The 16,923-nt window shown below is 50.5% G+C and overlaps 5 non-coding genes across 5 annotated transcripts; 3 read left to right on the forward strand and 2 right to left on the reverse strand.

Annotated features, from left to right (window-relative positions):
- Positions 1-1,070: 1,070 nt before the first annotated feature.
- TRNAV-CAC lies at positions 1,071-1,143 on the forward strand. The gene has a single exon. It is a non-coding gene; the product is annotated as a tRNA-Val (tRNA).
- Positions 1,144-5,858: 4,715 nt separating this feature from the next.
- On the reverse strand, positions 5,859-5,932 carry TRNAN-GUU. The gene has a single exon. It is a non-coding gene; the product is annotated as a tRNA-Asn (tRNA).
- Positions 5,933-6,477: 545 nt separating this feature from the next.
- On the forward strand, positions 6,478-6,549 carry TRNAH-GUG. Its single transcript has one exon. It is a non-coding gene; the product is annotated as a tRNA-His (tRNA).
- A 1,791-nt stretch (positions 6,550-8,340) lies between these two features.
- TRNAE-UUC lies at positions 8,341-8,412 on the forward strand. The gene has a single exon. It is a non-coding gene; the product is annotated as a tRNA-Glu (tRNA).
- Positions 8,413-14,247: 5,835 nt separating this feature from the next.
- On the reverse strand, positions 14,248-14,318 carry TRNAG-CCC. Its single transcript has one exon. It is a non-coding gene; the product is annotated as a tRNA-Gly (tRNA).
- Between the last annotated feature and the right edge of the window lie 2,605 nt (positions 14,319-16,923).

Consider the following 16,923-nt stretch of genomic DNA (forward strand, 5'->3'; position numbering starts at 1 on the left):
CCTTCTGCTGGGGTCATGATCCCAGAGTCCTGGGATTGAGCCCCACTTCAGGCTCCCTGCTCAGCGGGGAGCTTGCTTCTCCCTCTCCCTCTGGCGGCTGTTGCTCCTGCTTGTTCGTTCTCTCTCTCTCTGTCTCTCTGTCTGTCTCTCTCTGACAAATTGAAGGTCTCTGTGAAGGTGGTTCTGGTCACACCAAGTGTCACCACCAGCCTATTCGGGTCTGGCTGCAAAGCCACAGAGAGACACCAAGGCAGCCCAGACACGAGTCATTCCTAAACGCCAGGTAGGAATAGCCCTTCCCTCCCCAGTCATGACTCTGACTCTTGGCCACATAAAACCATTTCTTGCGCTTCCTTTTCATCCCTGCGTGGCTGGATTTCACTAGACACTGTTCGATGGTCATGGCCACAGGCCTGTCAGTGGCTTTAAGGCAGCCCAGTCAGGAACCCGAGGGACCTCTTTTGCCCAGAGGATACCAAAGAGATTGCGGTTTGGCGAGAGGACCGCGGAGAAGCGCAGAGAGAAAGGGCCCGCGAGCGCAGAGCGCGCAGGGCAGGCACGGCGGGGCAGGCGGGAGGCCGGGCAGAGCGCGTCCTCCGGTTCCTGGGGGGATTCCAGGCGCCGAGAAGCGGCCACGAGGCGAGAGCACCGACGGCCCCGCAGCGAAAGGGGCCACCGACAGCCCCGGAGGGCGGGTGACCCCCGGCCAGGTGGAGGGGGCGCCTGGGGCTCGGACGCACGTGACCCGTCCCCCACCCCACCCCCCACCCCCGGGAGCTGGAGAGTCGGCGGGGCGCCTTCGGCACCGGGGCGCGTCGTTCTGGATCTGGAAGCCCTGCGTTTGATGCGGATCCCCAAGCCAGACTGACGGCGCCCCCGGGTCTTCGCTTCCTGCGGGGAAGACGCGGGATCCCAAACCCGCGCCGCAGCGGGGCTGCGGTCCCCTTGCCTGGAGGGTCGCGAGGGCTTTTCAGGGGCTTTTTGCACTTAGGAAAGAAGGTGGTGGGCACAACAGTAGGGGCAGGACGGAAGCTGTTCAGGCTCCGGCACGAAGGCCCGCAGCGTGTTTCGTTTCCGTAGTGTAGTGGTTATCACGTTCGCCTCACACGCGAAAGGTCCCCGGTTCGAAACCGGGCGGAAACAATGGCCTTTTGCCCCCAAGTTCTATTGTTGACAACACGCAAAGGAGGACGTTTGGAGCCAAGGGAAGGCAGCGTGCGCAGCCTCATTTTCCTTTCAGAGATACAAACTCGAAGCCAGGCTGCAGCTCCCTTGCTTCCTGAAAGCCTACTCCGCACCTGACAACCTGGCCTCGTTCGTCCGCTGCCGGTCTCGGTGGAGAGCCGGCCACAACCAGTCAGTCAGGCCGAGAGGGGCGCCGGGGACAAAGCCCAACTCACGTTTCCTCTACATCCGGAAACCCCCTAACCTGCTCCTCTGGCGCCTCAGTCCGCTCTACAGGCGGACAGGCACCCGGGCTCGGAGAACGGACCACGTCCTCCCTGAGCCGTACACTTGGCTTTCCCGAGCCCAGCCCGCTGGCGCAACAGGTGGATTTGCCCCCACAGAACCAAAGAACACGAACTGCACCTGGGACTCGTCAGTCAGCGTTTCAGGCTCCACCCGAAGAGCCCACGGGGGCGCTGGGCGCCGAGGAGCCCTTCAGGTGCCATCATCAGGACAGCCCTTGAGCTAGCTGGGAGGTCACCAATAGAGGGACTCTCTGCTCCTCACCCCCGCACCTTACTCATCAGGAAACCGAGGCTCACCAAGAGAGCATGGCCTTGGCTCTGCCACACACAGGGGTAAAGCCAGACTAGAATGGAGCACAGACCAGTTAGCTTGGGGTCAGACCTCAGAGGCCAAAGCACTACTGAGGCTGGGAGAGGTGATGAGCAGCAGGGCAAGGGCTGGGAGCTGTGGGCTGCTGGGAATCGCCCCATTTTTGCCCTGCCCATCTGGGAAATCTAACTTTATTTTCAGGGTTTTCATCTGCAAGGGCCAAAGCAGGGATCCTGTGTGGATTCCCGGTGATCTGTGGGATACGATTTGGATTTTCACGGCTACTGGTCAGGTTCTAGTCCCAGTCAGTGAGACCTTTCAGCACTGTCTCCCTACTTAGGATTTTCCTTTTCCTCCCCTATGTGCTGTGCACCAAAGGGCACGTGCAAAGGTGCCTCTGCTGTGAGTCCCTAAGAGCCAGAGGACCAGACTCAGTTTCCTTGGAATCACCTGGGTGGGAGAACAGAGCTGGGATGAGCAGCCAGGACAGCAGCTCACCTCCATCCCCCTCAGAAACCTAACCTCTCACTTCAAGGGTTTTCATCTACAGAGAACCTGCGATTTGACTGGATCTCTCCTTTAAAACAAAGAAACAAACACACTTTGAAACACGCAAAACAAGTTGTAGGAGTGGGAACATCCTGTATCCCTCACCTCAGTGCACCAGTTAGCATTTTCCCACATTGACACCTCTCTCTCTCTCTCTCTCTTTCGCTCGCTCTCTCTCTCTCCATATATTCAGTCTGGACACCCTTTGAAGACCTCTCAAGATAATTGGTTGGGCCACTGTCGTCGCTCATTTCCTTGGGCAATGTCCCTCAAAACCAGCCTCTGCAGGACCTCTCCTCCAAGGCTAAGGAGAGGGCTTGTCCTCTGGAGGAGGCCCCTCTAGTCCCTTCAGGAACCAGACACCTGTTGCCCTCGGGCTGTGGAGAAGCTTCAGGTAGACTGAGTGGTATGGCCTCTCCCAGAAGGTGCAGGCCAGCTTGTGCCCTGCACCTGTAGGAACACGATTAGGGTGTCATGCCCCGCAACCACCTGCCCTCTGGACTCCTTCTGGTGGCTTTGATGGGCAGAGGGTCTAGGGTCAGCCTGAGCCCTAGAACCCCCCACCCCAGGACAGACCCCTCCGGGAGGTGCAGCTCCCCCTTAGCTCCTGCCCTCCTGGCTCTCTGTGGCCTGCAGGGATCTGAAAGGGTCCTGGCCCAACAAATGGGGAAGAATCCTTTCCTCTGGGGAGAGGATGAGGGGAGCAGGTGGAAAATTCTTCAAAAGGAAGGGGAGAGTTTTCAAGAGATTTCCAGAGTTGTCTGCGTGGGTGCTGTCAGGTAGGTGGTGGCCCTGTGATCGTGGTTCTTAGTCTTATTTTGTCCTGGCCTCGAGCTGGTCCTGGCTCCAGTCTGAGTCCAAACAGACACAGGCAACTTGTGGTTTGTATCCAACTGTGCCTCTCCTCAAAGTGGGGAAGTGCCTGAGCTTCTATTTCCAGGACCCCAAGGGGCGGGGGGGCGGGGGTGTCCCAAGGATGCTATTGATGGGGTTTTCTTCCTTCCTTTCCCCACCCTTTTCTCTTTCCTTCCTTCCTTCCTCCCTCCTTCCTCCTTCCTTGCTTCCTTCCTTCGCCTCTATCTTTCCCTCTTTCTTTCTTTCTCTCTCTTTCTTCCTTTCCTTGCATGTTTTGTTTAAGTAATCACTACACCCAAGGTGTGTCAGCTGAACTCACAATCCTGAGACCAAGAGATGTATGTGCTACTAACTGAGCCAGCCAGGTGCCCATCCCACTCCCCTTCTTGCTGAATCTGTAACTCAGGGATAACAACAAAAACAAGAACAAAAGCAAAAACAGTTTAACTATAGATTAGTGGTCTCGGTGCTAGTTACAAGAGAAAAAAATCAAGTGAAATCTTGAGTACTTTTAAAACACTTTAAAGGATTTCAATAATTTATATATAATGGCATAGAAGATGTTTCTATCATGTGGTATTTCTGAAGAGGACTCCTTGTGTGCATCAGACTGCTTTAATAATTTTTTTTAAGATTTTATTTATTTATTTGACAGACAGAGATCACAAGTAGGCAGAGAGAGAGGAGGAAGCAGGCTCCCTGCTGAGCAGAGAGCCCGATGCAGGGTCCTGGGATCCGGACCTGAGCCGAAGGCAGAGGCTTAACCCACTGAGCCACCCAAGCGCCCCTGCTTTAATAATTTTGATCTAAAAACTGCTTTATGTTGTCTTCTAGTCTTTCTAATACTGTAGAAAATATTGGTAGATGATATTCCAGTTTATACAAGTCTTGGGTTTATTTTCTCTTCAAAATCCTAGTGACCCTTAGCTGCCTCAATCTCCTTTACTGCTTTTACTAGTCCAACAAACACACTTTAATTCCAGTACTACTTAAGAGTTTATACAATATGAAATTGTGTGTTTCAGTAAGATAAATACATCATATTATATTTTTTAAGGGAGACTAAGTCTTATAATTCTGAAAATCATAGTGATTTAATTATTCTTACAATTGTGTTGGGGGGGGGACCATTTTTGGTATCATATACAATCCCACCATGCATTTCTCCATTATGTGTCAGGTCAATTTGCAATTTGAAGATCTATTGTGATCTTTTAAGTTCTTCCAAGGATATTAAGTTGAGTTACTTAATGTATCAGCTTAGCTTAGAGCATCTCTAATTAAGATATAAATCACAAAACACTTTTAATATAGTGCTGCTGCACATTTTTAGGCATTAGATAGGGGGGCTGACGGAACAGGTTGAGAGCAGTCAACCTTTAGGAGATATCGGTGAGTGTAAAAAAACACATGCGATGTCTGCTCCAGCAAGTGAGGGGCTATCAGTGAACAGTAGGGCAACGTTAAAAGATATGAGTGATGGGGGCGGGGGGAGGGAGAAAAAGATGTGAGTGATTGGAGTCCCTGAAAAGAATGGGGGGAAAGAAGCCATTTTTGAAGAAACAACAACAGAAGAATTTCCCATCATAATAAAAATGATAAACCCACCAACCCAAGGAGCCAAGTGAACGAGATGAATGAGCGCAAGACACATGAAGAAACCCATATCCAGTCACGTCCTAATTATATTGCTCAAATCCATGGGAAAAGAACAAAAAATCTGCAAAGCGGCCAGAGGAGAAAGGCGTGATACCTACAGAACACAAAGATGAAGATGATGTGGGCTTTCTGGTGGGAAGCAGTGTGAGAACGCCCTGGAGCAAACTTCAAAGTCAACGAGGATGTCCCCTCCAAAAAAGGCTTTCAGAAATGAAGGTGACACTGACACAGAAATGTTGACATACTACATCACCAGCAGACCCACACTACAAGAAACGCTACACGTACCACATGGGAATCTGCGTTTAGCCAAAGGGACGGAAGGGCAAGAGATTGGTAACCGCATGGGAAAATAGGTAAGATTCTTTTATTATTTAAATCTCTTTAAAAACACGAGACAGATGAAACCAAAGTAATAAGGATGGGTTTGGGAGTTTCTAACACGAAAAGTAAACGGCACGATGGCTACAGCATAAAGACGGACAGGGAAGAAACGTGAAGAGGTAGGGGATCCCTTAGGGGGAGGCTGGGAAGTTACAGATGTATGCGGCTATAAAGCTTGAAGCAGTCGCTGAAATAACAAAACGAAGAGTTACAGCTAATAAGCCAAGGAGGGAAAGGAGTGGATCATAGAAAAACCACGGAAACACTACGTTAGAGCCGTTGCTCTTCCAGGACTTTACCCTGTAGAAGGACTTTACCAGTCATCTAGTACAAGAACGATGACGACAGTAGTACTTTAACCATACTATCCTAGAATCAACTTAAAGGAGTATAAGGAAAGGATTCAATAAACACTGGCACAAACACACGCAGGCAGAAACTTCTCTGCCTCGTTAAAAGGCATTCGGAGGGTTGTACTCGTTCGAGGACTTCCGGATTCCCAGCGACCTGTTTTCCTCCAGAGCTCTCCTCCTCCAGAGTCCGTGGTGGCCTTCGAATCTTGGCCTCGGTCCTCCTGTTGTGCACAGGCCAAACGACAGCACCCTTTCTACCTTCTAAAAATACTGCCGCGTCCCTGGGTGGGCTCGAACCACCAACCTTTCGGTTAACAGCCGAACGCGCTAACCGATTGCGCCACAGAGACCTTCGGGAAGCCCCCGCCCACATCCCGGTAGAGAGCAAGCACGCGCTCAACGCCAGGGGGAGCCACCCGCCTCCTGGCGGGTGCGAATGGCCCGCCCCCTCCCTGGAAAAGCCGAAGGCCAATTGGTTCCCCGGACGTTTCTCCCCGTGGATTCCGCGGGCACCCGACCTTCGGCGCCGCTGGCGCTCGGCTTGCTCCACTCGGCTGCGGTCGGTGTCGGGGAAGCTGGAGAGAGGGTGGGGTGCGGCTGCTCAGAAGGGGGCAAACGCCAAGAGGCGGCAAGGAAAAGCGGGGGAGGCGGGGACGGGATGGCGAGACTGCCCAGGACCCGGATTGCGGGACCGGACAACGGTTTTGGTGGTGGTTTTGTCCTTATCGCGTAGGAGGGTTCGGAGGAAGGGAAGGAAGATCTGAGAGCGGGTAGGAGAGACACCACAGCACCAGTACCTGCAGTTTGTCCGAAGAAAAAACAGCGCAGTCACAGGAATGACTTTGCGTCAAAAGTCCTATTGCGACCGAGAGGCCTGCCGCCGGGAGGGTGGCGCGCCGTGATCGTATAGTGGTTAGTACTCTGCGTTGTGGCCGCAGCAACCTCGGTTCGAATCCGAGTCACGGCACTCCTCTCGGCCACTTGCTACCTGTCCCTTTTACTTTGTCTTTAAACACCCCCACCCTCGGGGCGCCAGCGCCTCGAACCTGGGAGCCGGAGAGCCCTGCTTTCCTTTCCGCTGGCCACTGGGCGCCAGGAGGTGTTCTTCATTCACCCGAAGGAAAGGAAAACTCCACTCGCCGCTAACCTGGGGACCTTCTCCGCTCTGACTCGGAGGGTAAGGAAACTCAACCAAATGGCTTTTCTTCAGCGCGCCTCCAAACGAGGACTAGTCCTGGAGTCCCCAGCTGTCCAGCGAGAAGCCTCGTGGGCTGTCCTTGCTGGGAAATGGCGTCCCTGTGGTCCTCAAAAAACCTTAAGGATCTTCAAAGACCAGAAAAAAAGTGCCCATCAGGTAAGTGACAGCTCCTCCACAGACCTGTTGAGCCCCTCAGACCTTGGCTCCTGCGAATCTCTGTCTCGGGGGAACTTTTTCAGTCCTTGGCTGTAGTCCTCCTTGGCGTCATCTCAGCAGCCTCTCCAGTTGCTCGTGGCATACCCTCAAGGGTTTGAAAATGCCTGTCGGCAGCCCCTTCCACGCCCGACGGTATTTATTCATCGCGATACCACTGAGAGTTGTGCTTGTTGCACATCCTTGCCAGGATATATGGGTTGTTTCCTATCCTTAGCACTCCAGTAGTGCTATCTCGATGTGGTTTTAACATCCATTTCCCTAGCGGCTAAAAATACTGAGCACTCTTTTATGTGCTTTGTTGGCCTCGTGTATCTTCTTTTCCCAAGGATCTGTTCATGGCTTTTACCCATCTCAAAAACTTGAGCCGCCTGATTTTTTTTTTTTTTTTTTTAAATTATCAGTTTGGAGGCGCTCACAGCACCCTATAGCTACAGGTGTGGGGGTTTGCTTGCTTGCTTGCTTTTTTGGTCAGATATGATTTGTGAACATTTTCTCCCTGTCTGTGGCATGCTGTTTTCACTGTCTTGGTGGTGTCTTTGAATGAGAAGATACGGTTAAAGTTGATGAAGTCTAACTTGCCCTGTCTTTTTTTTTTTTTTTTTTTTTAATACATATATTTTCCCTGGTTCTTGTTTAGGAAATCTTTGCCTACCACCAAGTCACAAAGTAACCTCCAAAAGGTTTATGCCTTCAACTTTTATGTTTTACGAGGCACCTCCCATTAATTTGTGTGTGTAGTGTTGGGTAGCAGTAAAGCTGTTTCCGCCCCCGATATTGAACCTATTTCCTTACCCGGTTGAACTGTTTCTGTTGAAAACGAATTCACCAGGTCAGCTGTGGGTCAGTTTCAAGTCTCTCGGCTCGGTCCATTTATCTGTTTGTGTCTCCTGATGCCGCTGGCACATTGCAAGGTCAGTAGGGGCTCAGAGTTAAGTCTTCAAGTCCCGTAGGGTGAGCTGCGGGGGCAGCAGGTCGCAGGGGGAGTAGATCCGGAGTCCAGTTCCCGGCTGCGGAGCCTGTCCGCCGGAATCCACCGGGTGATGTCGAGGACCCCGGGGTGTCACGCCGGGCGCCTCCCTTCCCGCGCCCTCGCGGCACCGCCTGTCCGCACGCGACCGCCTCGCGAAGGCGCGTCACCAGGGCGGCTCTGAGGGGCGACCGGGGCGCCGCGCGCCGGGCCAGGCAGGGCCCTGGCGGCCTCGTGTTGGAGAGGGCGGGAACGGACCGTCCTTATGAAAGGGCTCCGGGGAGGACGGGGGACCTCCCTGAAGGCTCAAGGCCTTCCACGGCTCGGGGGGACAGGACTTCCGTGGGAAGGCGGTAGAAGAGAGGGTTCTCGCGTGCTCCCTGGTGGTCTAGTGGCTAGGATTCGGCGCTTTCACCGCCGCGGCCCGGGTTCGATTCCCGGTCAGGGAATTGCTTTTTCGCCAGGCATCTTCCTTTCTAGCCCTGCAGCTGTGCGCCGGCGGTGAGCTCCCCCCACCGCACCGACTCTTCCTCTCCCGCGCCCCGGGGGAAACGATGGCTGGCCCCTTGGCAGGGCGCGCCAGGCTTGCTTGTGTCCAGGTCCGCCGCCCGCGGAAGTGACTGCAGAGGGCCACTAAGCCGCGGACTCGTGTTTATGTCTACGCGGCGGAGGTTCAAATCCCCGTGGGGCCGCCCCAGAGGCGCCCATCAGGCTGAGCTTTGGATCCCAGCTCTGGAGGCCAGGCCACGTCGCGGTGTTCGTGTGTACCCCAGACGCGGGCCGGTGGGCCCAGTTCCTCAGCTCAGTTCGCGCGGAGAAAGCGTACTACGCGGTTCGGACCGGATACCCGCGAGGGCTGAAGGGAGCGGGTCCTCCCCGAAGGCTGTCTCATTCGCAGATTAAGCGGCGTAGGGAGGTGATGTTAGCTGACCCAACAAAAGGCAGCGAGTGAAGGGTGCACTAAACGGAAAACTCACTGCTTCCGTAAGCCCAAGGTGGGGGTAGAAATCCACACCCGGATCCCAAAACGATGATACCCCAGTCAAATCCCCCAGTTTCTCCCAAGGGCTATTGCATTTAGACCTGTAGACTCTACCAGGCGCTGGGCCCGTTTTCTTTTTTCCTTTGGACCCTGGCGCTGAAGACCTGTTGAGGTACATGTGACGTCCTGGGTAAGGCCGGAAGAGAGCGAGCCAGGGCCGGGGGAGGTGCTGTGGACCCAGGCTGCAGAGGCGGCGGGTGCGGGGTGGAGACCAGGCCGCGCAGGGGCTGCGGGGCGGTGAGTGTGGAGCTGCTGCCGAAGGCGGACGGCCTCAGGGGCAAACTCGTGGGTTCTCGTGGGGCAGGTGTGCGAGGGGAGAGGGGCGAGTGTTTCTTGAACTCCTTTCGGGAGCGGTTTGGAAGAATGGCGAGGGCTGGGTGGAGGAGAAGGTGGTGACCCTGAGTGTACCAGGGAGGAATGGAAGGCTGTAGGGGTCGGTGGAGGTCCGCTGTGGGCAAAGATACTATTTTCTTGATGGTGGGGTTTTGACTGCATTTTCCGTCCGTTACTTGCTGGGTGCTTTTGTTCTGGCGGTGGTTCCCCCCCCCCACCTTTGTTTTTCTTTTTTGGCTTCTTTCTCCTCTCCTCTCTTCTCCTCTCTCCTTGTCCCCGAGACTCTTTTCTTCACTCTTGCTCTTGCCGAGACCCTAGGCGTGTGCGTGTGCGCAGTGTGGCACCCTGAGGCTGCTTTCTAGGAGACCCTTCGGTGGAGGAAGCATGGTTGAGGGGTTGGAGGTGCACAACACCGCCTGGTTCCAGCAGGCCGCGCCGGAACCTTCTGTGGTGTTTCACTCCAAGAAATCCAGGAATTGTAAATTCATCCCTGCCATCTGGGTAATGATGAAGGTAGAGTTTTCCAAAGTAAGAGAAGAATACCATCTATTTCATTTCTGATTACAAGGTCTTTTTGTGTGTGGGTTTTGGGTTTCTTTTTTTCTTTCTTGTGTGTGTGTGTGGTCGTATGTTTGTTTTTTGTTAATCTTGATTGGTACCTTAAAAAAAAAAGAGCCTAAAGGTAGATGGCAAGCTTGCCACTAACATTTGCAGGTGTTCATGCGAAAAATAAAAAAACAGAGGCATCAAAGCTCCTCCCGCTCCTGGGTGGACCTTGAGGGCTAGGAACACAGAAAAATGGACATTGTCAGTCCCAGGCCCCCTTGAGAAGGCGTATAGGAGGTCCTCACTACATTAAGGTGGGACCCTAAGGTCCTAAGCCCTGGCGGGTAAGGGTGATCCCATCTAGTCCTGCCCCTTCTACTCCCAGGGCTCTTTGGACAAGGCGGCCTTGGCATTCCAAACAGATTAAGGAAAAGGAAAGCTTAAGAGGTCGTTGACAATAAACAAACTGAGTAGGTGGGCCCACAGGCAAGCAGCCCTGGCTGGCTCACCAGGTAGAGCAGCCACTCTTGATCCTCAGGTTTGTAAGTCCCAGCCCCACGTTGGACGTAGAGATAACTTGAAGATAAAATCTTTAAAAGAAAGTAAATAAAAAGCCCCTGAAGAAATTGTGGCGGTGGGCTTGACCTCTAGGGGATTTACCCTTGAGTACACATAGCCTGGGTAGTCTGGGAGACCGTGGGCCATCAACTTGGTGGGTATGTTTCCCAGTCAGTAACAAACTCCAACCAAGAGCCTGCCAGAGGAGAGCATAGTCAAAGGAGAACATACTCATCCAATAACACTCCATCCAGGTACCCTCCAGTAGCACCTCAAGAGAATCAACTCGCATCTAGAATTCAGTTAATAAGACAGAAGGACGAAAGCTCAGATACCTGGAATTTTAGAGATGCTTCCACCCATCCTTGTCTCAGGGCAGACATGAAGATGGAAATTAGGACATAATTCTGAATGAAACAAAACTGAAAAGACTGCAGCTACTGCACAAGGTGTGGTGAAGCCAGTCTTCAGAGGACCATACACACCTTTTAAATGTGAATCATGGCAATTGGGGCTAATTCCTAATGAGCTAAACCTTCATCTCAAAGAGTTACCAAAAAAAATAAAATAAATAACAAGAACAATAAAAGCATATGGGACCAGAAATTAAATATAAAAGCAGGAATTTGAAAATTAGAAAAGACATGAAATTAAAAAAGAAAATGAGAAGTAAATATACAAAAGCGAAAAGTCAATGGTTGGCTCTTTGAAAAGACTGCTCTGATAAAACTGGGAAGAGGGAAGATGGAAGTCACTGCTACTCAATGGGTAGACATGAGGTTAACAATAAATGAGTATCATAAACATGCATATGCCAACCAATTAAAAGTTTTAGAGGAAATGTAGGTATACTGCAATGATGATTTGGCCAGGGAGGGGAGGAGGACTGGTCCTACAAGCATTAATTGTTTTTAAAATTGGAATTCAGAAGTCTTCCTGCCAAGAAAGCTCAAGGACCAAAAAAGGTCTTTAGAAGAAATGACTCCAAAAGCAAAGAAATTCTACAAGCATCAAAGGATGGCAGGATCCCCCAACTTAGGTTTATGAGTTTGGGTGGAAACCAAAAACCCCAAAAAGGCAATGGGAAAAACAGAAATTACAGGCCTCGCTTACTGCTGAGTATACACAGCTGCGGAAAAAAAAAGACTGAATCAGACAAAATATACGTTAAAAATGTGTCATGACAAAATTGGTCTTACACTGGGGAAGCGGTTGATTATCATTAGAAAATAAATGAATTTGTCACACTAACAACTTATATAGGAGGAAAATGGGAATCACCAAAGCCCAGAAAAGGTGTTTGAAAAAATTCGTTACCAGTTTATGATTTTTCAGGAAGAGAGCAGCCCTCATCTGCTGAAGGGTAGCTTCCAGACCAAAAAACAGACAAACAAAAACCCTTCAACACATGTTATAGTTGATGATAGAATACTGACCTTTCCCCCCCTACCCTTACCAGCCAGGAACTGTCAGGAAGCAGACAAAGAGGCCCGCTGCCATCACTTCTCTTCACCACTGTGGTGGAGATCTTAGCCAGTGAGAAAAGGCAAGAAGAAGTAGGAGAAGTGAAAATGAAAAAAGAATACTACAATTATTTATACATACGAAATAAATTACTGGAACTATTAAGAGAATCGAGTTTCTTTGGTATATACACAAATAGAGAAAGCAGGCTATGTTGAAGATTCGAAATCCAAAGGTGTTAAAAACATTATAAATGTTCAATGATTATAGCATATAAGAATTCAATCCCATGTACGGGGTGGGTGGGGGGGACCGGAGGAGGGGAGGAGAGGGATGAAATATGATCCCTACCTCCACCATAACCAGAATCATTTCCATGTGGATTAGGCACCAAAATGTGACACGAAACCACGAATGATTTTAGTTGGTATTAATGTATCGGGGTAGTCCCATGATCTCAAGGGTAAGCAAGGATCGAAAACACAAGACAAAAAGACCAATTTTTAGTGAAGAGGCTGACTAAGTCACCTGCTTCAAGAATCTCTGTTCATCGCAGCACAGAATCAAGGGTTAAGAAGTCAAGGCACAATTAAGGCGAATGTATCTGCAGTCAGCATAGTCAAGTGGTATCAAAGATACTTAATGAGTTCTTGCAAAAGGAGAAGAAAAAGACCTATAGGAAAAATCACCAAAGTTGGGGGGGGGGAACACAGGAGAAAATTCACGTGGCTAACCAACATGGACCGGTGCTCCAATTCATTACCAAGAAGGGCCTTCAAATCGGAACCCTGATGAGAGAATATTACAGATAGGCAAAATGACAACAGCACCACTAATAAGTGGGAGTAGGGGGTGAGGTAGAAGGTTATGACCCGGTAAAGCATGGGAGTGGTTGATTAAAGGGCTAATAATATTTTACTTCTTCATCTGTGTGTAGGTTACACAGGTGTGTTCTGTGCATTTTACCTTATGTATGTTACAATTTTTCAACCCCCCACCCTCAAGCCTCCCCACTCCCCCCCACCTTCCTCCCACCCCCGCCACAAAACTCTTGAGGTTGAGTCAGTCACGTTTGTTTTTAAAAATTTTTAAAGATTTTATCTGTGTATTAGAGAGAGAGAACGCGCGCGTGCGCGTGCCTGTGAGCATGAGCTGCGGGGAGGGGCAGAAGGAAAGGGAGAAGCGGACTCCCGGCTGAACAGGGAGCCCAGCCCGGGGCTCCATTCCAGGATCCCAGATCAGGACAGGAGCGGAAGGCAGAGGCTTTAACCGACTGAGCCACCCAGGCGCCCCTAAATCAAGTTTGTGGTGGTGGTGGTGGTGGTGGTGGTTTAGTTTATTTTTTAAAGCGGAAAGGAGGGGAACCTCCCCCAATGTCCCTAATCTTCGCTTTTAAGCTGCTGTTAGGTAGGCAAATCCTCCGAAGATTTTCGGAGGAAAATTAGTCACCCGGAGCGTCTAACGCAGTCACGTCCCTACTACCCTCTAATCGGAATCCTTCCCAAGGAGCGCCCAGGAGCTAGAGAACAAACCCGGGTCCACGGTTCCCGGAGTCTTTAGTTCTCCTTCCCTTTCGATAAGTATACTCTTCTTCTTCCGGCCCACACCTGTTGAGGCGCGTCGCCCGGCACGCGGCGTCCTTCCCCGGAACCGCGATGGGCCGGCGGGAGGAGCGCAGACGGCGGCGACCGGCCGCGCGAACCGACTCGGTTGCGGATGTGCGGTGCGGCGGCGCGAGCGAGGAGCCTCTGGCCGCAGCTCCTCTGGCGTCCACCAGCCTGCGCCTTCCTCGGGCCGCGGACGCCGCCCCGGCCATTGGGGTGTCTGCCGGGCCCCGCGGCGGCTCCCCTCCGGCGACCTTCCCGTCGCTGCCCTCGCTCCGGGGTGAGACGGCCATGGCCGAGCGGCCGACCCCAGGTCCAGCACGGGCCTCAGTGACCTGGTGGCCCTTTGGGGTTCCGTGGGTCCTGCAGGGGAAAGACTGTGGTCTTAAGTCCAAGCAGTCTAAACCACAGACCCCGAGGAGACACTTGGGGGGGGGGGGGTGGACAGGTGAGAACTCGCGAGCAAGGTGGTTGCCGCGCTGCACGCCAAAGGCTACTCCGCTCAGGCCCAGGCCCAGCCCCAGTGTAGATCGGCTCCTTCTTGCTTTCTGCTCGGAAATGGCCCGCGGATTCGGGGTCTCATTTTCCTGCTCCTGGCGGCCAGAATCAGGAAACCACAGGACCTGGCCTGTGCCACCGGGAAAGCGAGGAGGAGGGGCCTCGTGAGCTTCTGAGGTCTGCACGCGGTGGGGGGGGCACAGGAGGTTGCGGATGGGAAAAAGAGGAGCTAGGTAGGCTGCACTGGCCGGGAATCGAACCCGGGTCTCCCGCGTGGGAGGCGAGAATTCTACCACTGAACCACCAATGCTGCACGCAGGCCTGTGCGCGCGGTGGGTCTCTAGAAAGAAGTTCCAGGGTAACCGTGGGGAGGGGCACCGGGCAGCGGAAACGTTCCAGAAGACGTTTACACGGTCTTCTTTGGAGGACAGACCTAGCAAACCCACAGGCACTCGAAGCAAAGGCTTCGGAAGGAGGTTTCCATCAGGCAACAGCGTCAAGTGGGGACATTCGAACAAGATAGCAAAACAAACTGTTTCGTCCGCTCACACCACAACTCTGAGAAAGTTGTGGTGTGAGCAACTGTACAACAGACTCCGGCAGGAAAACGTGGGAAATTCATCCAGACCCCTTGTCAACCCTCAACCTCCAACCGCCCTATACAGAGTCTGAGAACGTATCTAACTTCCCAGTTCGGGCCCCACATGTTGGGGCTAGGAATTAGTATGACTTTTTGAAGGCAGGAGCCACAGAGTTGCAAGGAATCCCTTCTTGCTGGAAGGCAAGCTAGGTGGAAGGCTGAGTCACAAACTTAAGCTCAACAACGAAAACAACCATGAGCTTACCTTGAGGAACTTTCGTTCCATCTGTCCTTTGCCCAGTAGAAAAAAACACACACTCTGGCTCTGGCCAATATGCTTTCAGTTATCACCTACATCAACAGGTGTACACTATTCCCATATTTCTTCCAAAACTACAAACCTGCACTTCCAACACACTGCATCCTGAGGGACCCTTCCACAGCCTAAATCTGGACATACCTGTAACCTAACACCACCTAGTGTCCTCATATTCCTTCACTACAATGTCTTGATGTCTGTATTCTGCTCGCTCCCCTACTATCCCCATTATCTGTCTCCTGCCATTTCTCAGGTCTGCCAACAGTTAAGTGCTTGACAGGTCTGGAAGAAATCTCAGGATCTCATGTCCAGGCACTTGCTTCTCTCTACAGCTCAGGGTCTCTCATAATGCCGTCTTTGTTCTTCAAATTCATTCTCATGGTAACTCTTTTCCGTGTGAATCTAAAAGCACTATCCTTATAAGAAAAAATGGATTCAGTTTGACCTCATTAAAATGAAATCCTTCTGCTCTGCAAAAGATACTGTTCTGGAAGTCAAAGACAAGCCAGAATCTGGGAGTAAATATTTGCAAATTGCTTATCTGATAAAGGCTTTGTATTCAAAATATACTAATAACAATAACTCAACAATAACAATTTCAAAACCCAATTCAAAACATATTAAATAATGGTCAAATATCTGAACAGTCAAGGATATATAGGTGACAACTCAGAACATGTAAATTTTTTCAACGTTATTTGTCATTAGGGAATTGCAAATTAAAACAACAATGTAATACCAGTACACACCTATTAGGATGGTTAAATCTAAGAAGTAACAGTACCAAATGCACTGAAGATATAGAGTAGTGGGAACCATCATTCATTGCTTTGGGGAATGCAAAACGATACAGCCACTTGGAGAGATTGTTTGACAGTGTCTTGCAAAGCTAAAAATAATCTTACATATGTACTTCATCAGTATCCTAGGTCTCTACCGAAATTTGTTGAAAATTTATTTCCACACAGAAACTCACACATGAATGGTCATAAAAACTGGAAGCAACTAAGATACCCTTCAATAGGTGAATGGTTTGAACTATGGAATGGAGTAGTATTAAGGAATAAAAAGAAATGGGCTACTATAAAAAGGTGTAAAAGAGCCTTAAGGGGCGCCTGGGTGGCTCAGTGGGTTATGCCCCTCTACCTTGGGCTCAGGTCATGATCTCAGCGTCCTGGGATAGAGCTGGGCATCATTGGGCTCTCTGCTCAGCAGGGAGCCTGCTTCCTTACCCCCTCTCTCTCCCTGCTTCTCTGCCTACTTGTGATTTCTCTGTCAAATAAATTTTAAAAATCTTAAAAAAAAAAAAAAAAAAGCCTTGGGGCACCTGGGTGGCACTGGGTTAAAGCCTCTGCTTTCGGCTCAGGTCATGATCCCAGGGTCCTTGAATCGAGCCCCGCATCGGGCTCTCTGCTTGGCAGGGAGCCTGCTTCCCTTCCTCTCTGCCTGCCTCTCTGCCTACTTGTGATGTCTGTCTGTCAAATAAATAAATAAAATCTTAAAAGGAAAAAAAAAAGAGCCTTAAATTCATATCGCTAAGTGAGAGAAGCCTGTCTGAAAAGACCACATATGACATTCTGGGAAAAGGCAAAACTATAGAGACTAAAAATGATCAGTGGTTGCCAGGACTTGGAGAGGGGAAGGATGATTATGTGCAGTATACAGAATATTTAGGGTATCAAAAATATTCTGTATGTCATAGTAATGATAGATACATGACATTTTCAATTTGTCAAAATTGATTTGTCTTTAAAAAATGAAGAGCTTTAGTTAATAATCATCAATATTGGTTCATTATTTGTAACATAGTTATCATATAAATGCAATGTATTAATAATACAACTGGGAGAAGTGAATAAGAGAACCCTGCTATCTGTTCAATTTTTTTGTAATCCTAAAACAGTTCTAAAATTAGTGTATCAATTAATACAAACCTGAAGATCCTTCTATCAGATTTGACTGGTGAAGTAAAACAAAAAGGCACAATAAAAATTATTTTCTTGTGAGTGTGTCTCT

The sequence above is a fragment of the Meles meles genome, chromosome 1, assembly GCF_922984935.1.
Source record: "Meles meles chromosome 1, mMelMel3.1 paternal haplotype, whole genome shotgun sequence".
NCBI classification, from domain to species: domain Eukaryota; kingdom Metazoa; phylum Chordata; class Mammalia; order Carnivora; family Mustelidae; genus Meles; species Meles meles.